Source organism: Pelophylax lessonae (assembly GCF_965119305.1).
Source record: "Pelophylax lessonae genome assembly, chromosome: 1".
In the NCBI taxonomy this organism is placed as follows: domain Eukaryota; kingdom Metazoa; phylum Chordata; class Amphibia; order Anura; family Ranidae; genus Pelophylax; species Pelophylax lessonae.
The window spans coordinates 225,382,213-225,405,682 of NC_138768.1; positions in this window are offsets into that span (position 1 = coordinate 225,382,213).

Consider the following 23,470-nt stretch of genomic DNA (forward strand, 5'->3'; position numbering starts at 1 on the left):
TGTATGAGAAGTGATCGCAACATTTTTTTTGATCACTTTTATTGCTGTCACAAGTGCTGTGAATGTAAAGATCCATGTGACCGCAATAGGCACTTGACAGGTACTCTTTATGGAGGGATCTGGGATCTATAAGATCGGGTTACCATATCAGAGACCTGATCAAAGCTGATCCCGGCTTTCTTTGGGTCTCAGACCTTCTGTGGCTCTCCCTGGGACGGGAGAGCCGAGTGAGCCACAGAAGGTGGCTGGAGGGGGTGGAGACATCCACTCCTGCTGCATGTATCATTAACCAATCTGCTTAGCTGCTCCAGTTATTACAAGAGAGCCGACCTTTGGCTCTAAAAAAACAGTACCGGGGTGATGCCAGCAGCTGCCTGATTCGGTGGCAACTAGTTACGTGATTTGGCGGCAAGTGGTTAACCACTTTAAGACCGGAGGATTTTGCTGCTCAATTACTAGGCCACTTTTTTCAACTTGGCACTGCGTGACTTTAACTGACAATTGTGAGGTCATGCAATGCTGTACCCAAACAAAATTCATGTCCTTTTTTTCCCCACAAACAGAGCTTTCTTTTGGTGGCATTTGATCACCTCTGCTCTTTTAATTTTTTGCAATATTAATTAAAAAAAAGCAAAAAAATTGACATTTTCTACTTTGACAGTTAAAAAATATTCAATATATTCAATTTTTGTCATATATTTAGGCCAAAATGTATTTAGCTACATGTTTTTGACAAAAAAAATTCTCAAGGAGCGTATTTTTATACACTTTAAGACCGGAAGATTTTACCCCCTTCCTAACCAGGCCATATTTTGCGATTCTGCACTGCGTTACTTTAATGGACAATTGCGCAGTCGTGCGACGCTGTACCAAAACTAAATGTATGTCCTTCTTTTCCCCACAAATAGAGCTTTCTTTTGGTGGTATTTACCCTCCTGTGTGATTTTTAATTTTTGAAAAAAAGAGCGACAATTTTGAAAACAAAAAAACAATATTTTTCACATTCTGATATAGAACATTCCCAAAACAAATTTTAAAAATCAAAATTTAACATTTTAGGCCAATTTGTTATCTTTTTTTTTTTCACAATAAAAAGCTTTATTCAAGAATAATGTAAAACAGAAGTTACAACATGGTGTTGAAATATAAAACACGTAACAGATAAGTTGTTTTCTGCTACATATTTTTGGTAAAAAAAAAAAAAAAAAAAAAATTGCAATAAGCGTATTTTGATTGGTTTGCGCAAAAGGTATCGCGTTTACTGACTACGGGAAAGATTTCTCATTTTTATTTTATTTTTTTTACTAGTAATGGCGGTGATCTGTGATTTTTTTTTTGCGGGACCGACATTGCAGTGGATAGATCAGACCCCTGCCATTTTTGGGGGGACCAGTGACATTACTACAGTAATCAGTGCTACAAATATGCACTGTTACTGTAATTATGACACTGGCAGGGAAGGGGTTAACACTGTTGGTGATCAAGGGGTTAAATGTATGCCTCATGTAGCGCCACCTTTTGCTGCGATTACAGCTGTAAGTCGCTTGGGGTATGTCTCTATCAGTTTTGCACATCGAGAGACTGAAATTTTTGCCCATTGCTCCTTGCAAAACAGCTTGAGCTCAGTGAGGTTCGATGGAGAGGGTTTGTGAACAGCAGTTTTCAGTTCTTTCCACAGATTCTCGATTGGATTCAGGTCTGGACTTTGACTTGGCCATTCTAACACCTGGATATGTTTATTTGTGAACCATTCCATTGTAGATTTTGCTTTATGTTTTGGATCATTGTCTTGTTGGAAGACAAATCTCCGTCCCAGTCTCAGGTCTTTTGCAGACTCCATCAAGTTTTCTTCCAGAATGGTCCTATAATTTTGCTCCATCCATCTACCCATCAATTTTAACCATCTTCCCTGTCCCTGCTGAAGAAAAGCAGGCAAAACCATGATGCTGCCACCACCATGTTTGACAGTGGGGATGGTGTGTTCAGGGTGATGAGATGTGTTGCTTTTACGCCAAACTCAACGTTTTGCATTGTTGCCAAAAAGTTTGATTTTGGTTTCATCTGACCAGAGCACCTTCTTCCACATGTTTGGTGTGTCTCCCAGGTGGCTTGTGGCAGACTTTAAAACACTTTTTATGGATATCTTTAAGAAATTGCTTTCTTCTTGCCACTCTTCCATAAAGGCCAGATTTGTGCAGTATACGACTGATTGTTGTCCTATGGACAGAGTCTCCCACCTCAGCTGTAGATCTCTGCAGTTCATCCAGAGTGATCATGGGCCTCTTGGCTGCATCTCTGATCAGTCTTCTCCTTGTAGGAGCTGAAAGTTTAGAGGGACGGCCAGGTCTTCGTAGATTTGCAGTGGTCTGATACTCCTTCCATTTCAATATTATCGCTTGCACAGTGCTCCTTGGGATGTTTAAAGCTTGGGAAATCTTTTTGTATCCAAATCCGGCTTAAAACTTCTCCACAACAGTATCTCGGACCTGCCTGGTGTGTTCCTTGTTCTTCATGATGCTCTCTGCGCTTTAAACAGACCTTTGAGACTATCACAGTGCAGGTGCATTTATACGGAGACTTGATTACACACAGGTGGATTCTATTTATCATCATTAGTCATTTAGGTCAACATTGGATCATTCAGAGATCCTCACTGAACTTCTGGAGAGAGTTTGCTGCACTGAAAGTAAAGGGGCTGAATAATTTTGCATGCCCAATTTTTCAGTTTTTTATTTGTTCACAAAGTTTGAAATATCCAATAAATGTCATTCCACTTCATGATTGTGTCCCACTTGTTGTTGATTCTTCACAAAAAATTACAGTTTTATATCTTTATGTTTGAAGCCTGAAATGTGGCAAAAGGTCGAAAAGTTCAAGGGGGCCGAATACTTTCGCAAGGCACTGTATGTATATAGGACTTAAAAGGTAGCCACCATTATTCACATAAGGTAAAAAGTCAGTGCTCAACATTTATTTAAAAATACAAAATGTTATAATAAAGTTTTTAAAACCAACACATCAATAATGTATACAAAAAGTGCTGTAAGACATATTCCTAAACCACAAGAACCTGTTACATGCCCATAGCTTGCCAGGATCTGGTGTATGTGAAAACACAGAAACTGTGACGACCTTCCGTGTTCTGGCTAAACTGAATTCTGGTGTGTGGGTACCAATGGATTGCTACGCATTTCGCTTTGCAGCTTCCTCACAAGATCCTATTGGTGCCAGACTCAAGGGGGGGAGGGGGGAGAACAAAAGGCACCAAAAACAATGAGATGGAGCGGAGGGAGGGCACCCAAAAGAGCCGTACTAAAAGGAACATGCACCAAGCATTAGGCAACCATATTATGGGGGTCTTGCCCAGGAGCCACATAGACTTCGAACGATAGCCACAGAAAGATGAAAGTCTTCCCATTTTCTGTGCAAAAGAGGACTAATGATGGTAACAGGGTTATCCCTGCATCAGAAATGTCCACCATACACCAACTTCTTTCTTCGGCTCCTCTCCATGCTGATCTGCACCGTGGGAAAAGCCCGTCTAATAGAGAGATAACGGAGATGTCCACTCGCAAGAAGAAAGAAGTTGGTGTAACCATGTTACCATCATTACTCCTCTTTTGCACAGAAAGTAGGAAGACTTTCGTCTCTCTGTGGCCATCATCATCAAGTCTATGTGGCCCCTGGACAAGACTCCCATAATATGGCTGCCTAATGCTTGGTTCATGTTCCTCTTAGTATGGCTCTTGTGGGTGCCCTCCCTCCATCTCGTTGTTTTTGGTGCCTTTTGTCCTCCCCTTTGAGTCTGGCACTAATAGGATCTCCTGAGGAAGCTGCAAAGTGAAACAGGTATCGATCCATTGGTACCCACACACCAGAATCCAGTTTGGCGTGAACAAGGGAGGTCATTGCCGGTTTTGTGTTTTCACATATACCAGATCATGGCACGCTATGGTCATGTAACGGGTTCTTGCGGTCTAGGAATATGCCTTACAGCTTTTTTTGTATACACAATTGATGTGCTGGTTTTAAAAACACTTAATATGATGTTATTAATAAATGTTGTATTTTTAGAACGTCCTATATACATATACAGTTCATTTTACATACATACCTATATGGTGTTAATCCTTGGAACTATGTGGCTAAAGATGTGAATTGTTGTCAAAGATGTTAAAGCGGAGTTCCAGCGGTTTTGTGTTTATTAAAAGTCAGCAGCTACAAAAAATGGATTTTTGTAAAATCTTACCGTAAAATCCTTTTCTCTTAGCTCATTGACAGACGTAGTCCTCGGCGATACACCACCTTCGGGTTATGTTGCCTCCACAGGAGCAGGACTAGACAGGAAATTAAAAAGCTCTGGCCACACCCTAGGGGCAGTCCCAGAGGGTATATCCTCTCTCTCTCTGCCTCAGCAAATCAGTTATGTGAAAAAGCAGTCTTTAGAGATTTTAACCCAACTCAAAAAAACAGAGGGGCGGGGACTACGTCTGTCAATGAGCTAAGAGAAAAGGATTTTACGGTAAGATTTTACAAAAATCCATTTTTCTCTAGCGCTCATTGACAGACGTAGTCCTCGGTGATACACCACCTTCGGGACGTCCCAGAGCAGTATCACAACTGAGGGGTGGGAAAATGAAATCAAATCCCAATCTAGAAGGCCCAACCGGTGCCAACTAGAAGTTTACAATGCTCATCCTTAATGATGAGACTCAACAAAAGAGAGAAAAAATTTTTCTTTTTTTTTTTTTTTTTTTCAAACAGAAAAAACCCTCGAGGTAGACCACCGGTCTCCTCAAATTGCGGCCTGCAAAACCTTGCGGCCAAATGAGGCATCCGCCGATGCCGTCACATCAATTTTATAGAATTTTGTAAAGGTATGTACCGACGACCAAGTGGCCGCCTTACATACCTGGACCACTGACGCCTGATGGCGAAAGGCCCAGGAAGTACTGAGCGCTCGAGTGGAGTGCGCCCTAACAGGGAACGGAGGACTCTGACCCTTAATAGAATAAGCCTGTACCACCGTTTGTCTAATCCATTTGGCAATGGTCGCGGCAGATGCAGGCAAACCCTTTCTGGGGCCATCCGTGATCACAAAAAGTGAATCCGTCTTACGGAATGATTCCGTAGCTTTCAGGTATACCCTGATTGCCCGAACCACATCTAAGGAATGCAACGCATGTTCTCGATGATGCTTGGGCTGAGGACACAAGGAAGGTAGTACAATATCTTCATTCAGATGAAAATCTGAAACCACCTTAGGAAGAAAAGATGGCTTAGGATGAAGTACTACCTTATCCCTATGAATCACTAGGTATGGGGACTGGCATGATAATGCAGCCAGTTCTGACACCCTGCGAGCAGAAGTAATAGCCACCAAGAAGGCCACCTTCTGGGATAAAGTAAGCAAGGGAATCTCCCTGATGTTTTCAAAGGGAGGTTTCTGTAGAACCGACAAAACCAAATTAAGATCCCAGGGCGGTAAGGGCGCGCGGACTGGAGGAGCCAGGTGCCGCACCCCCTGGATGAAATTCCGCACCAAGGATTTGGTAGCTAAAGGCTTCTGAAAGAAGATTGCTAATGCTGAAACTTAACCCTTGATGGTGCTCAAGGCTAGCTTCTGCTCAACCCCTTGTTGCAAAAAGGCCAATATTCGAGACACCGAATAGGTACGTGGAGGAAATCCTAAAGATTCGCACCACGCAATATAAGTCTTCCATGTGTGATAATAGACTTTGCTGGAAGTCGCTTTCCTTGCTTTAATAAGGGTAGGAATGACTGAAGTAGACAAACCTCTGTCCTTCAGTACTTGGGTCTCAATGGCCAGGCCATTAAAACCAGCGACTGTAAAGCACGAAGGTAAATTGGTCCTTGAGACCACAGACACTCCCTGAGACAAAGTTCCCACGGAACGTCTGCGACTAACATGTCCAAGTCGGCCAGGCCGGCTTGAGGAGGCCAGCCTAGAATTTCTAGGACCACTGGCGCTGATTGGATCTGAACCAGGCGTCCCTAGAGCTATCTGGCCCCGACCATCCGAGAAAGTCTGGTAGTTTTCTGTTCCCACACATTTATCAGATACCTGATAGTTATCAGGAAAGGTGATCTTTTCTGGTTGAACCTCAGGGACCGAAGTCACCCGACTAGAGGCTACTTGGCCTATCTGGTCAACCAGATCCGATTCCTGTGAGGTATCGGGACTAATCTTAGGAAAAGGTAAAGGAAAAGATCTATTCAGGGAACGGTAACTACCGCTTCCTGTAGTACTTAAATGTTGGAAGGGAAGAATCGCACTGGTAGTAGTGGTTGATGCTCGATCTAATGTCCTGAATACCGGTGAAAACGTCCCCCCACCCTGAAACCGGGTGGGGGCGCACCTTCAGGCTGTGTACTCCTTTACTTCGGGTTTGGCTGGGTTGGTCCTCTGCTTGTCCGACCAGCCCTTCTTGAACCCTCCTGGAGGAGTCTTGCCTTTCCCGCTAGTACCAGCCGGGCGCCCTTTACGGGCGGTAAAGAAAGGTCCTCGCTTGTTGCGAGGTCCCTTAGCTTTTGCAGCCTGTGGCAAAAAAGTGCTCTTGCCCCCAGTGGCATCCTTAATGATTTCATCTAGGTTGGCCCCAAATAGACGATTCCCCTGAAAAGGGAGATTGGTCAAGGTCTTTTTGGAACCTAGGTCAGCTGACCAGCATTTTAACCACAGCACACGTCTGAGGATTACTGCTAACTTAGATGCATGCCCTAATAAGGGAGTAGTGTCCAAGGCTGCGTCACAGATAAACCGTAGCCCTTGTATGATCTGTTCCATCAAATCAGATGTCTCGTGGGGAATATCTTTTCCCCTAAGATCTTGGCGTACCATTTTCGCCCATTCCGTAAGTGTCTGGGAAACTAGACCAATAACAATTACTGGTCTAAATGCTGACCCTATCAGAGAGAAGATAGTGCGGGACTCTGCTTCTATCTTTCGATCCACCGGATCCTTAAAGGACGAAGTGTCCTCCACTGGAATAACCGTGGCTTTATTCAGCCTGGAAATAGGCGGATCCACGACTGGTGGTACCGTCCATTTCTTAATGATGGATTCCTCAAACGGATAGCGTCTAGCAATACGCTTGGAAATAGTAAAGGTACGTTTAGAATGCTCCCATTCTCCTTTAATCTGATTACCAAAACATTTAGGTACAGGAAAAGCCTTCGCCGTCTTGATGGGCTTATTAGTACCAAAAGGCATCTCTGTTTCAGTTGCCTCTGCCGGTAAAGCCTCAAGTTTTAAGGTTTCCTGCACTGCCACAACTAGTGCCTCCACCAATGCTTCTTCCTGAATTATAGCAAGAGAAGAAGCGTCCTCCTCACTGTCTGAGGGGGCTTTACCTGGGATAACAGCCCTTGCAGAGGAACCTGCAACTGCCGTGACCATCTCTGAATCTGAGTCAGAGGTGTCAGATGGTATAGGGGTAGGCGGGGGTCGCTTCCTTGACCCCCGTCCCTGACAGGCCGCCTCCACCCGAGCCACCATAGACTCCAAAATTGCTGTAAATGACTCTATACTCTGTGCACCGGCAGGTCCCGAGGCCCCCTCGAGGGAAACAGGTGGGGGAATATGTGTGGCAGGGTCCATGATAACTCCAGTTACTTCCTGGATAATATAATTCAAAAGTAAAGAAAAAAACTTTTTTTTTTTTTTTTTTTCTTTTTCTGACCCCCAGCGCCACAAAAAGCCCCTTAGTGTTACCTGCTAGGGATCCCTATCGATCGAGAGAGAGATAGACCCCCAGGCTCACCACTTGATGCTCAGAGTTTAACTGCAACAGGTTACAGCGCTGTCTTGACAAACAGGAAGTCTTTTGGCTGGCTGCCCAGGAAGAAAGGAGGCGGCTCCGCCCCTCTGCACGCCTTCCGGCGCCTCCCCCAAGCTCCACGAGGTGTAGGATCACCTCAAACATGGCCGCCCCCATGCTGGAGACACGAGGCTACGCCAAAATGGCGGCTCGTGTGATCCAGCAAAAAAAAATGGCGGCGGCCTGTACTGAATAGCGGTGTGCTGCAGGGCACACAACACTCTCTCTGCATGGGGATATGGCGTGGTTGGCGGTACCGGCCCTGGCGGACCGCATGGCCGTTCGGGAGGCCTGCTAATAGCTGGAGATCTGATTTGGAAGGCAGTCTACATGTCCGTGGCTTCTGACTGGTAGGTAGCTTATACTTAACCCATAAGATTCCCAGAATGCCACAGATTACATCTTTTAAACATGTATACAATAGATTGTTAGCTCCCAAACCAAGCCTCCTGGCTTTTTGCACACATAAAATCACACTCAAAGTAGGAGGATCTGTGACATGTTATAGGATAGAAAGGACTCTTTCTTACCATACAGAGAGGGGCCCGCGTTCACCACAAAACCCGTCAGGGAAAAAGGGGGAACATACTACTCACCATACCGGAACCAGGCGGGCACCAACTCCTGACAGTACCCCTCTCCACCGGGGCGGGAGGGCTGTCGACCGATACGAACGCCGTGACTCATGGTCTTTGGCGTTTCAGCGAGACGTTTAACTCGCGGGTTCAGTCCTTTTAATGGGACTTTGTCGCGGCCGACCCAGCGCGGAGCTATGGCCTGCACGCGCTCGTAGGCTGAACTGGGGTGACCACCGGATCTCAACATCCAGCCCGTCGCCCAGTTCAGCTTTCTTGCTTGAAGATCTCACAGGAACACTGGAGAAAAAAAGCTGTCTAAAAAATCCTTTAAGAAAAAAATTCTTGCCAGGACCTAAGATCCCAGCAAGGTATCTAGGTCCTTACTCCTAACTAGACAGAAAATAACTGATTTGCTGAGGCAGAGAGAGAGAGGATATACCCTCTGGGACTGCCCCTAGGGTGTGGCCAGAGCTTTTTAATTTCCTGTCTAGTCCTGCTCCTGTGGAGGCAACATAACCCGAAGGTGGTGTATCACCGAGGACTACGTCTGTCAATGAGCGCTAGAGAAAAGTGTAGTTGCTGACTTTTAACACACACTTACCTGTCCCACGATCAAGCGATGCGGCCGATGGGTGCCTTGATTCTTTCTCTCTTCTCCCCTCGGTGCCGGCATCACAAGTGTGGGCACCCGGCTGTGACAGCTTGCGGCTCACAGTCCTTAGTGGCCGGGCAATCTTCTGGGACCTGTGATGTGTCCCAGAAGATTGCAGGGAGGGAGGAGAGGAGAACTTCTGCCCGAGCCGCCGAGGCAATCCTAGTGGAAGTGGGGACCTGTAAAAACTAGGTATCCCCCTCCACAAAAAAAAATTACATGCCAAATGTGGCATGTCAGGGGCCTTAAAGCAGACGTTTCACTTTTGGGTGGAATTCCGCTTTAAAATGGCATCATGTGTGGAAGAAAGGTGTCATCTAAAGATTTTTACCAAACAAATCCCGGGGGCTTTTAAGCTCAGCAAGACATAAAAGATTGTACATCCAAAAGAGAAAAACACCCACAATCAAGTGAAGTAGCTTGGTTAAGGCAGAGCAGTTTAGTGAAGGATGCAAAGACCTGTACAATCGGGAGAAACAAAAGAGTATCTTCAAAAAGAGTGGGATTTTCTAGGCAACTACAATATCCAATAAAGTTATAGAAATCATATAAATATTGATACATGTTAACCACTTGCCGACCGCTCACATGGGTGCTACTGCAGCAAAGTGGCTCGATTCCGTCCAGCGACGTAGACCTACGTCGCTGGACTCCTACCCTTGTGGGCGGCGCGTGCGCGCCGCCGGAGGCTCGCTCCCGCTGTATTCAGTTACAGCGGGAGTCGGGCCAGGGGAGGAGCGGCGGTGATCACCGCTGCTCTTCCCCGATTGTCGGGGATCAAGTGTGGAGATCCGCCCGCTTGTGTAAACAAAGCGGGCGGATCTCCTAAGTGACAGACAGGGTCAGATTGCAGGATTCAGCATAGCTGTCCCTGTGTCACACAGTCCCCTACCCCCCACACACGTCAGTAAGCACCAGGCATACATTAACCCCTTGATCACCAATAAAAACTAACCCCTTCTCTGCCAGTGTCATTTTTACAGTAACAGTGCATATTTATAGCACCGATTACTGTAGTAATGTCACTGGTACCCCCAAAAGTGTCAAATGTCAGTCAAGGGTCCGATCTGTCCGCCGCAATGTCGCAGTCCAGAAAAAAAAAAAAAAAATTGCAGATCCCCGCCATTACTATTTAAAAAAAAAAAAAAAAATAATAAAAATGACAAACTTCCCGTAGTTAGTAGCTGCGATAACTTTTGCGCAAACCAATCAAAATACGCTTATTGCTTTTTTTACCAAAAATATGTAGCAGAAAACAAATTGGCAAAAAAAGTTAAAAAATTTAGATTTTTACATTTTTTTGGGGAATTTCATATAAAAAAAATGTGAAATATATTGTTATTTTTTCAAAATTGTCGCTCTTTTTTTGTATATAGCGCAAAAAGTAAAAATCGCACGGGTGATCAAATACCACCAAAAGAAAGCTCCATTTGTGAGGAAAAAAAGGACAAATTTAATTTGGGTACAGCATCACACGACCGTGCAATTGTCCGTTAAAGTAACACAGTGCCAAATTGCAAAATATGGCCTGGTCAGGAAGGCGGTAAAATCTTCCGGTCTTAAAGCGGTTAAAAATACGCTCGTTGACCATTTTTTTTGTCAAAGACATGTAGCTAAATACATTTTGGCCTAAATATATGACAAAAATTGAATATATTGGATATTTTTTAACTGTCAAAGTAGAAAAATATTGTTATTTTTTCAAAATTTTCGCATTTTTTTCTTCGCACCAAGGGATTGGATTATGTCATAACAACATGGTGATTCCACAGCTTTCATCCTGTTCCTGAACAATCAACTATTGCCTGTGACAATTGAGTAATGTCCGTGATACTTTTTTTTATTATTTTCACCAACATACAATTTTTCAGGACAAGCTTTCGGGGTATGTCCCCTTCTTCAAGATCCAAGCAGTACTGATTCACAAAATGTTTAGCAGAATGGTAAAAAAAAAAAAAAAAAAAAACAAAATCTCTAAGCCAAAGGAAAAAAAAAGAGAAAACCAAACAAACAAATTCAACTGGCAATGGTAATAAAACTAGCATAGTAATGCCCTGTACACACTATCAGATTATCTGAAGACTTTTGTCTGCAGACTTACCAAAACCATATAATATGAGGTCAAACCTAAACACTTTCAATTTGTATGCAATCCGGCAGGCCCTTGCACTACATAGAAAAGGTAAATCTGAAGACAAAAGTCTTCAGATAATCTGATAGTGTGTACGGGGCATTAGTGAGATAAGACAGAGGTAGAGCTGAAGGTGGAGGGGATAGTCACAGAGGGGGCCGTAAAACTGTGGGAGAATGAGTAAGGAAACCCATATCTAAATTTAAGCCGTTATTTTTTGTGTCAAAAAGTAGTATCATTCTTAATTCAAAAGTTTTCCTTTCCTGGATAGTTCTGAAATTCCCTTTAAGAACTGAAACATTGAGGTCTTCTATAGTGTGGTCTGGTTGTGAAAAATGATGTCCCACAGGTGTGCAGAACTATCTTCTTTATGTTCCTTGATGGTATGTCTGTGCAAATTTATCCTCGCATGCAACTTCTGTCCTGTTTCGCCTACATAAGATCCTTTGCTACATCTTTTGCATGGGATGAGGTACACAACATTATTGGAGGTGCAGTTGTATGATCCTGTTATAATTTGTTTGTGTGACACTTTTAGACAGATTGATCTGGTTGCATAGTTTGCAGCGTTTTTTGTGGCAGGGTTTGCTCCCATTAGTTGTGACTTCAGAATCAGAATGAAGTTTTCTGCTGATTAGTTTATGTCTGAGGTTGGGTGGTTGTCTGAAAGCCAGTATTGGAGGTTGTTGGAATATTCCTTTCAGAGTTTCATCTTCTGTTATGATGGGTTGTAAATCTTTGATCATCTTTCTTATCCCTTCTAGTGCTGGATTGTATGTGGTGACTAGAGGTACACGGTTATTTGTTTTTTTTTTTCTTTGTATTGGAGAAGATTTTCTCTTTGGGTTTTTCAAGGTTTAACAGGTATTTTCCAAGAAACGGGTTTCCTGGCATTAATTAATGTGGCCAGAACCAAAGCCGAGACCCCCCTGGTCTTTTAATATTCTGGTTTCAATAGCCAGACCATCAAATTCAATGACCGTAAAGCAGGGTGGAATATGGGACCTTGAGAAAGCAGATCCGGACAGCATGGCAGCAACCATGGCTTCCCCACTGCTAACCTTGCGATTTCTGCAAACCAAGACCTCCTTGGCCACCAGGATTATCGGTTTCCCCTCCACCTGGATCCTGTTCAGCAGTCGAGGTAGAAGCTGAACAGGTGAACCATCTCCCTGTGGCTCCGGAGAGTGAAGTGGATCAATGACTTGGAGGACCTGGTACTCACTGCACAGGGCAGAAAGGAGCAGTATTCTAAAACCTGGGCCTGCTGGAACGCATTCATTTTCTCCGACGAAGGTCAGGCTCTCGGCACTCCCCCGGCTTGATTGATAGGGTGATTGGGCGAGGGGTCACTCGCGCAGGATACTCCTGCTCCCCCTCTTCTTTCACCCCTTATCCTATCCTTTCCTACTTCCCCCCCCTGCTTTTAGCCTTTCTCCCTCCTCCCCCTATCCGGTTGCTCTCATCACCTGGAGTCTCTTCCCCTTCCTTTCCTTTGTCGGTAGTTTTGTCTCATCCTCTGCGGCTCTTTTCGCCTCTCCCTCTGTTACTTCCTTGAAAAAACCTGGAACGAATTAAATATGGCGATGTGCGTGCCTCACGTATTGGTTTGGTTACCACACATTCTCCTTTCAATGTTGCCCGACGGTGCTGCTCTTCATGACACCTAGATATGATTAGTCTCTCGGGGCTGTCCTTGCCCGCACTTGGGGGTGGGGAGAGCTCACGGGAGGCGTTACTCCTTTCTCATGGGCTTGATGCCCTGTATGGTCAAGTTCACGTTCTGTATTATTGTGTCCAATTTGCCAAATCTTGATGTACACCTATTTTGTCCGTACGCACTTTGTATTTATTGTTCTGTTTAATAAAGAATTTGAAAAAAAAAAAAGAAGCTGAACAGGTGGAAATGCATAAATCAGGTTGAACCGTGACCAAGGAGTCACCAGACCATCTATTCCAATCGCGATCGGATCCTTGGATCTGGAAACAAAGTTGTCCAGCTTGTTGTTGAACCTGGGCGCCAATAGATCTACATCAGGAGTACCCAAACATTGATAGAGCAGCCGAAACACTTGAGGTCCAGGGACCATTCCCCTGGACACAGCTGTTGGCGACTTAAAAAGTCCACCTGCCAGTTGTCCACCCCTGGAATCAATACTGCCTACAAGACATGGAACATACCTCTCTGCCCATGATAGGATATGGTTCAACTCTTTCTGAACTGACTGGCTTCTGGTGCTGCCCTGATGGTTGATATAAGCCACTAGGGTCGAGTTGTCGGACTGAATCCTGACAGGACATCCCTGTAGTCTGAATGTCCAATAATTCAGTGCCAAAATAGGCAGCTTGGTTTTCCAAAATGTTGATAGGTAAAATCTTTTCCGTCCGAGACCACGTTCCCTGGGCAGACAGAATCCTCCAGGACAGCACCCCAGCCCAGCAGGCTGGCATCTGTAGTTACCACCTTCCAGGCTACCAGAAGAAAAGATTTCCCCTTGATTAAGTTGGTGGGAACCAACCACCAAACCAGATCCCGCCTCACTCTTGGGGGGGGGGGGGGGAAGGAGCATTGGGCAATCCAAGGCTTGGACTTTCTTGTTCCAAGCCAAAAGAATAGTGTTCTGAAACAGTCTGTAGTGGAACTGCGCATAAGGAATCGCCTCCAAGGAGGACACCATTTTGCCTAGCTTCATGCACAGCCGAATGGAGGGAAACTTTTTTACCCCCTTACGAACCAAACTAGCTTCTTTAGAGCCAGAACCTTCTCTGATGGCAAGAAAATCTTCGCCTGGGCGGTGTCTAAAACCAGACCTAGATATTCCAGGACCTGAACAGGCCTTAAGGCCGACTTCTCTCTGTTGATAATCCAACCCAGACTTTCTAAGAACTGGATTGTAAGAGACACATCTTGTGTCAGACCTGGGTTTGAATGATTCTTGAGCAGCAGGTCGTCCAGGTATCCTATTACTGAGATGCCTTTAGCCCTAAAGGAGGCCAATACTGGTGCCAAAACCTTTGTGAACACTCGAGGGGCTGTGGCAAGGCCGAAGGGCAGAGCCACAAACTGCAAATGGCACTGCCCCACTGCGAAACGCAGAAACCTTTGATGGGGCCTGAAAATTGGCAAATGAAGGCATGCATCCCTGATATCTATGGAGGCCATAAAGTTTCCTCTTCCTAGAGAGGCTACTAGCGAGTGGATTGATTCCATGTGAAATGACTGAACGGTCAAATATTGATTGAGATCCAGAATGGGTCCCACCTTGCCATTTGGTTTTGGCACTGTAAAGAGGTTTGAATAAAATCCTGTGAACCTTTCGCTTACTGGAACCCCCACAATTACACCCTGGATCCACAGGTGCTCTAGGGCAGTGTTTCTCAACCTTTTTTAGTCAAAGCACCCTGTAAAAACGGACAATCTCGAGGTACTCCATAAAAATGGACAGTCTCAAGGAACGCCATTCTAAAATGTAAAACTTATTCTAGTAGTTTTACATAATGCAGCAACATCCACACAAGCAGGACACCCAACGTTAGAGGTGATTTATTCCTCCAAAGCAAATACACTTTTGCAAACTGGTATTGACTAGTATTCCAAGGTTTCTCTTCTCCCTCAGTTTTTCTCCATCACTCAGCTAATGTAGACCCCCAACGTTGATGGAGAGGGGCAAACAAGAATGCTATGCAGGCGGCTGACATCCTCTATATCAACTGATGATGCCATCGCTGGCAGCTAGATGGTTATATAGGTGCACAATGAAAACCTGTGGCTTTGTGTAACTAAAAGGCAGGCTATATCCACACACCAGTTTGTATACAATTTGTATACAATTTGTGGGCAATTTTTAGGCACCCCTGAAGAAACCTCAAGGCACACCAGGGTGCCTGGGCACCCTGGTTGAAAAAGGCTGCTCTAGGGCCTGGAACACGTACCTCCTTTTTTTCTGGGCATGTAGGAACATTTAAGCCCAGAAATTGATAGGGAGGAAACTCTCAAAACTATCATGTAGCCCCGAGCTACAGTGGATAAGACCCATTTGTCTTAAACCACTTGATCCCATGTTTTTGAAAACTGTAAAAGTCTTCCCCCCCACCAGAGTGTGGGCCCCCCTTAATAAGGCGGACTTAGAACCCGCTTAATCAGGTTTTTGGACACAAGGCTTCTTTTGACTTTGAGGCTTTCTGAAACCTGATGGCTGAGGCCGTCGAAACTGCTTCGATGATGCTACATTGGCAGGGACAGTGACACTCGGAGCCTTAAAAGATGGGTTTTTATTCCTTCTTTTAACAGGCAATAATGCACTCTTCCTCCCCTAGATTTTCTGGAAATATTTACCTGGATCCTCTCCAAAAAGACGTTCCCCCATTAAAGGGGAAAGCTGTCACAATTTTTTATAAAAGACATTTCTGCCAGCGTATATAAACAGAGAGGAGGGCCACCCGGGATACTTATTGGATAGAATCCTTAAGGGCATCAATTGAAACAGCAAAGCATGAGAAATCTCTGCAAAATAATCCGCAGATTCACTACGAATAGGTAGATGCTAAGATAGCCTCTTAAAATGGCCCTTCAAGGACTGACAGACCCCTATAGCTGCAATAGCTTATTAAACAGCAGAGATAGCTGCGTCAACATACGGCATAGCCCACTTTTTCTTGAAACTCTCCTCCATGGGATATAGCAAATAAAATCTCTTTGGAGGCATTAACAACCTGTCAGGATAATCCCAATTCGCATACTGAAAAGGAAAGGCCTGAACCCAGTGGCGGCTGGTGCTCAAAATTTTATGGGGAGCGCAAACAGAAAAAATCGAATAGGCATTGCTTTGTGGCAAAAAACGCGGAAAAAAATTGCATGCCTTTGAGGTCACAAAAGTATAGTGTGCCCCCTTTCAATGCAGAGTGACCACAGCGTGCCACCATCAATGCAGAGTTACTACAGCATGCATGCCACCATCAATGCAGAGTTACTACAGCATGCCACCATCAATGCAGAGTTACCACAGCATGCATGCCACCATCAATGCAGAGTTACCACAGCATGCATGCCACCATCAATGCAGAGTTACTACAGCATGCCACCATCAATGCAGAGTTACTACAGCATGCCACCATCAATGCAGAGTTACTACAGCATGCATGCCACCATCAATGCAGAGTTACTACAGCGTGCCACCATCAATGCAGAGTTACTACAGCATGCCACGATCAATGCAGAGTTACTACAGCATGCCACCATCAATGCAGAGCTACTACAGCATGCCACCATCAATGCAGTGACCAGTGTGCGTGCCCCCATCAATGCAGTGTGGGACCCCCCCCCCCAGACCGGCGGGCGGCTTCTCCTCACTCGGCGATGGCTTCTGTCTTCTGTCCCGGCGGGCGGCTTCTCCTCACTCGGCGACGGCTTCCGTCTTCTGTCCCGACGGGCGGCTTCTTCTCACTCGGCGACGGCTTCGGCGGGCAGCTTCTTCTCACTCCGGGGGCGCGACTTCGAGTCCTCCTCCCGCTTCCTCCTCGGCCAATGGCATGGGGTTTGCCATGCGGACAATCAGGAAGCCGGTATTAGACCGGCTTTCTGATTGGCCAGGAGGAGGATCGGTGTGACAATAGCAAATTTTAATTCGCTATTGTAACACAATGGGTGGGCTCTGGGCGCACTGCTCTGCGCCCCGGGACCACCCTTTGCATCACCCTATTAGAGCATCTGGCTCTAATCAGGTGGTTGAAAAAAATAAAAAAAACCCATTGAGATCCATGCGTCCGGTGCCCTGCATGCAGATTAGGGGGCCGGACGCATGGATGGGGGGCGGCGCCCCTGCACCCTCAATAGACCGGCCGCCGCTGCCTGAACCCCTTGTTGAGGGTGTAAAGAGCCTATCGAGGAATAAGATACCTCCAAAGGCAATTTAAACCCAACCCGCACAATTTCAGTGAGGGATTGAGTCAGCATTCTCTGGGAGTGAGATGCTGTAAATGGCTCCTCAGACTCAGAATCCTCTGAAGAGGAAATGTGATCAGCCTGTGACTCCTCCAAGTCACCAATGGCTACCTCCCCATCATCTTCAACTGCCCAATCAGGTTCTGGACCAGAAGCCTCCATAGGACCTTCTGCTATAGGCCCCACCTCTTTGCTGGGCCCAGGTGCAGGAGAAGGGGATCTAACCCTTTTTCTTCCCACCCTGAGAAACAGAAGAAATCATCCCGGATATTTTACCCTCTAGGCTAGCCAGGGCAGATGCCAAGTCATCCTTAGTAACATAGGGAGAAACAGTAGCAACAATACCTGAAAGACGTAAAGGCTCAGATTGGCCAGTAGCTTCAGATGTCTCTGGGGAAGAAAAGGCTGTGGGAACCAGATTAGTAAAATGTAATCCAGGTGCAGGGGTACTTGACCCTTTCCCTGCTGTGCCCCCACTTTTTTCTGGAAGACATTGCTTTAAACATAAAGACGACCCAGAATTAAAAGTTTGCACCAAGGTAGATCTACTGCGATCCAGCATTAACACCTGCACCGATTCCCCCGATCAGCCGACCTTCCAGCCAGAGATCCTGAGCTTCCCTGCTTTAGCAGCGTTCAGATTAAACAGCCGGCGTTTCCCCGTGTCTTGGCCTAGGACGTCATTCAAGTGTGCTGCTCTGCCTGGATTTAAGCTGACCGAGATCTGCATGCAGACAACAAACCTGGTGAACAGCGCCATCTTGTTGCAGAAAAACAGTATTGCGGCCAAGAAAATTTTTTGTGCTATTCCTTTCTCTTAAAGCGGAGTTCCGGCCACAAAATCGACATAGTCGATTTTTGGGCCATCCGCTTGCTTTTGGTTACCTGAAAAATAAATGGATAGTTATGATTTTTTTTTTTGTTTACTTACCTCGTTATTGAAGAAAAATATACTCACCTTTCTTCCACTTCCTCCCTCTGCGGCCGCGGCCCGCACCGTCACTTCCTCTTTGCATTGATTCCTGGGAGCTGAACGTCATCGCTCCCAGGAATCAATGCACCTGCACCGGCCCCGTTCGTCAGTTCCGGTGCGGGCGCGTGATTCCCTGCTAAACAGCTTCTGGGCATGCCCACAACCTGTGGAGGGATGACACGCTCGCACCGGAAGTGATGAGCGGGGCCGGTGCAGGCGCAATCTGGGAGAAGAGGACACGGAAGAGGACGCAGAAGAGGACGTGCTGGCTTCAGCTGCCCACATCCGAGATGGCAGCGCTGGAGAAGAACTTTTCAAGGTAAGTATTTCTTCTAAAAAGGTAAGTGCGACCCGGGACAGTACAGATGCTATCCATTGTGGAATGCACTAGCCCTGACTGTCCAGGGGGTATTTTTAGTGAAAAAACATTTTTGTGGCCGGAACTCCGCTTTAATTACCAGTCTCGCTGCAGGATCCTGAATAGGAACCAAACTTCCTCCATCACGGCGGGCTTCGTCTATGATCATCAAGGACTGGGTCCCCGTTATACCAGGTCCACTCCCTTGGACCTGTAGAGCACCCTGCTGGAATCACCTTGGGTAAGAAATTTAACCAGGGTTCCATTTCCCAGGGTCCAGCGCCCAGAGGGTCACATTACAGGCTGAACCTCAGGTTCAGCTGCCGAGGCTCGGGTACCATCCTTTTAGCGTTTAGCCATTTGAATGGATCCGATTAGATCACCCCCTTTTTCTGGGACAACACAAATTTGTAGAGCCTTAACAGCCGTGACCACCACCGTCAAGACACTGGCGAAAAAATTGGATTTTTGACTTACCGTAAAATCCTTTTCTCTTAAGTTCATTGACGGACGCAGTTCTCTCTGATACATATCAGTAGGCTTATACTACCCCCTACAGGAGTAGGACACTAGGCAGAAAAAAAGTTCTTGTAACGCCTATGGTCAGTCCCGGAGGGTACACCCTCTCTCTTCCTGCATAGGATGTCAGTTTTTTAGCAAAGCAGTGTCAGAAAGTAACACAACCCAATGCAAAATAGAGGGTACTGCGTCCTTTAATGAACTTAAGAGAAAAGGATTTTACGGTAAGTAAAAAATCCAATTTTCTCTATCGTTCATTGACGGACGCAGTTCTCTCTGATATACATCAGTAGGGATGTCCCAAAGCAGTGCCATAAAATGAGGGGTGGGAACAGCAGAAAAAAACAAGTCCCCAAGACTAAACATAGCCAACCAGGCAACAAAGGACAAACAGTAAAACACCCTCAATGAAGGCCAAAAGCCCTCCAGACTGCAGCCAGCAAAAACATTGCGGCCAAAAAAGGCATCTGCAGATGCCAGCACACCTACCTTATAAAATTTGGTAAAGGTGTGAACAGACTACCAGGTAGTCGTCTTGCAACCTGGAACACAGAATCCAGCATGGCGAAAAAGCCCAGGAAGCGCTAGGCGCCCGAGTAGAATGTGCTGAAAACAGGGAAAGGTAGGACCTGACCCTTAATTGAATAAGCCTGCACCACAGTCTGTCCAAACCATCTGGAAACAGTCGCAGCAGACACAGGCAGTCCTGTTCATGGGACATCCGTAAGTACAGAGAGCGAGCCTGACTTAAGAAAAAGACACAGTAGTCGCCAAGTACACCTGAGTGCCCAAACTCTATCCAGAGTATGCAATGCACATTCCCGAGGATTCCGAGGACACAAGATGGTAATACAAAGGCCTCGTTCAAGTGAACACTAGAAACCACCTTCGGAGGGAAGGACGGATCTGGATGAAGTACCACATGTCTCCATGAACAAACATATAGGGAGAACAACAGGACAACGTCGCCAGTGCCGACATCCTGCGCGCAGAGTGACAGCAACCGAGAATGCCACCTTCTGTAATAAGGTAGGCAGGGGATACCCCTGAATATTTGCAAAAGGAGGTTCTTGAAGAACCCGACTGCACCAAATCAAGGTCCCCAGTTGGTGATAGCGGTTGCACCAGAAGGACCAAGTGTCGCACCCCCTGGAAGAAGACACACCCCAGGGAAGGGCCTTTGGAAGAAAATTGCCAAAGCCGAAACCTGACCCTTGACCATACACAAGGCCAACTTTTGATCAACTCCTTGTTGAAGGAAGCCAAGATCCGGGCTACCGAGTAAGAGCGAGGGGGAACCCAAAGAGACTCACACCACACAATACACGACTTTCTTGTATGATGAAAAAATCATCCTGGAAGTCGATTCCCACGCCTTAAGCAGGGTGGGAAGCACAAGAAGACAATCCCCTGTCCTTCAGCACCCGGCTTTCAACAGCCAAACCGGCAAAGCCAGCGACCGTAAAGGATGGAAGATCGGCCCTGGAGACAATAAATCCTCCCTGAGAGGAATTCTCCAAGGAGCGGCCGCGGGTAGCCTGACCAGGTCATCGTACCAAACTCGGCGAGGCCAGTCCGAACCCACGAGAATGACCGGAATCCCTTCCGCCTTGATCCTGTGAAGAATTCTTGGCAGCAATCCGAGAGGAGGAAAGGCAGCTGATACTGACCTTGGCTTATCCGTGATCACGCTCACACGGCCATGCCAGCATCAGCCTTGCGCAAACGCCCATGCTAAACTTTGCAGGATCGTTCATGGTGAACTTAGCGAGAGGGTCCCGGGAGCGGGCCACAAAACTCTGCACTATCCTGTAGATGTGACGCCAACAGGTCCACGCCTGGAGTGCCCCCAACAAAGGCACAACTACTGGAACACCTCTGGATGAAGGGTCCATTCCCCTGCATTCAAGGCCTGTTGACTGAGGCAAGCCGCCGTCCATGTTTCACACCTGGAAAAGGAACAACGGAGAGAGCCGGAACAAGGCGCTCTGCCCAATGAAGAATGCCTGTCACTTCCAAGGCTGCAAGGACACCCTTGGTGCCCCCTCGGCGAATGACATAAGCCACGGTCAAGGCGTAGTCGATTGAATGTGCACCGGACAGCTGCAGGTGTCCGATCCAGTGAACTAGGCAAAGCCGAATTGCTCCCAGCTCCAGGACATTGATCTGCAATCTGGAACCTCCAGGGACCATACTCTCAAAGCAGAGAACCTGCTGAGGACCTTCCCCACCCAGACAGGCTTGCATCCGCGGTGACAATTGTCCAGTAAAAAGGGGAGGAAGGATTCCAGATCAAGACTCCCCAGTCACCCGGCTCAGCTGGATCCGAAAGTACAGAGAGTTTGGATTCTGGTCCCATTCGAGAAGGATTGCCTTCTGGGGGATCCTCGAGAGGGATCGAGGGGAAGAGACCGTCTGTAAAGATGACACTATCAGTCCCAGAACTCGCATGCAGGTCCGAAGGGATGACCATGTGTTGGACAGTAACACTTGAACCGATGGAAGGGACCAGGGATGACTTCTGAAGGTTCAGAACCCACTTGAACACCTCCAGAGTTCTCATGGTGACTTCCCAAAATCGTTGTCCGCACCGTAGGGGACTCCACACGGTGAAGCAGATCAGCCAGGAAACCAGGACCAATACGCCCCGCAGCAGCAACAGCAACAGGCTTGGAGTCAACACCCTTGTGAAGACCCAAGTAGCATAAGCGAGACCAAAGGGTAACGCCACAAACCGATAGAGAACCTTCCCCATGGCAAAAACGGAGAACCCGTTAGGCTCCTGAACATAACGGGACGTGAAGGTAGGCATCTCGATGTCCATGGAGGCCAGGAAACCCCCAGACGTAGGGAAGCCACCATCGGTGAACCGATACCGCACGGAACCATCAAAGGGCCAGAAGGTCCAGCTTGTGGAACCAGAGCCTGAACTGCCCCACAGAGTGCCTGCAAGCGATCCCGGGACAGCGGTACATTGGAACAGAAAAACGTACCGGGAAAAAAACTATCGAAACTCGATCTTGCAACCAGACCCCATGACCCCCTGAACCCAGCCGCCTGGGATCCGGGCCAGCCGCAGGTCCGAGAACCGGCAAGGACGTCCCCCCACCCCATAGAGGGGTGAAGATGCACCTTCAGGCCGAGCAGGCCTTGTCCGCAGGCCTGGAAACAAAAACGATCTCCAGTTCTCTAGACCAGGGTCATTTTGAACCATCCGAGGAAGTCTTGAGGGACTTTGCCACATCGACAGAAACTGTTGTGAGCTGAAAGTGAGGGACCCCGCCCGAGACGAAAGTCCTCACCCCTGATAGCCTGTGGAAGAAAACACTCTTCCCCCCGTGAGACCCTTGTATAATGTTATCCAGGGCAGCGCCAAACAGGCAATCCCCCTGAAAGGGGAGACCCGTTAAGGCCTTCTCAGCGTGATCCGCAGACCAACACTCCAGCCAAGCATCCGCCGAATAATCACCGCCGAATTCGACAGATGACCCCAGGAAAAACGTAGCCGAGTCCAGCGCGGCACCGCAAACAAAGTGCAGCCCCTGCGCCAACAGATCCCCCAAGGCGGGGGGGACTTGCCCATCTCCAGGAACTCTGCCCATCAGGCAGAGTCAGCGTAGCAAGGGCAATCATGAACACTGTTCCCAGTGCAGACCCCGCCAGGGAGTACAGATCACGGGCCACAGCCTGCGCCATCCTATCCCCCAAGGCCTTAAAGGACGGGGATTCCTCCACCTGAACAACGGTATTCCTATTCAGCCTAGAGACCGTACGTCCGCCATAGGCGGAACAGTCCACAGTACCAGAGACTCCACAAAAGGGTAACGTCTAGCAGCCACCTAGACACCCCAGGGAAACGTCTCAGACGGTCCCATCCTACACGAGCCTGCCAGCAAAATAAGCTGCTCCAGATGGCATGTGAATGCCAGATGCTACCTGCGCCCAATGTGCAGCCGCCGCTGCGGCCTCCAAACTGCAGGGTATCACGCACCAAAACAACCAGTGCATCCACCAGCATCTTTATCATGTGCGGCAGGGGAGGCAAAATGTTGTCCTCATCGGAGGAGACCGGGCGCGAGGTACCAGTCCCAACAGGGAAGCCCACGTCTGCGGCAGGAACCCGCCAGCAAAATTTGCATAAAAATGAAAAAAAAAATCAATTTTTTTTTAAAAAGAAGTGGCCCCACGGCGCCCCCCGGAGGTCAGGCACACTCTATTTAACCCCTCCCAAAGAGAGAGAAACTACCCTCAGTAACTCACTGTCCCCAGATGGCAATCTGATTAGAAGGGTCCCAGCGGTGGCTCAGAGCAAAGAGTGAGCCAGGAAACAGCCCGGGATGCAAGGGAGGGGCTCCACCACCAAAAGAACGCCTCCAGACACTCCCACCGGCCTATACAGCAAAAAATTCACCAAAAATGGCTGAACCAAGATGGCCGCAGTCATAACTGCAGACAAGGCTATAACAAAATGGTGGCC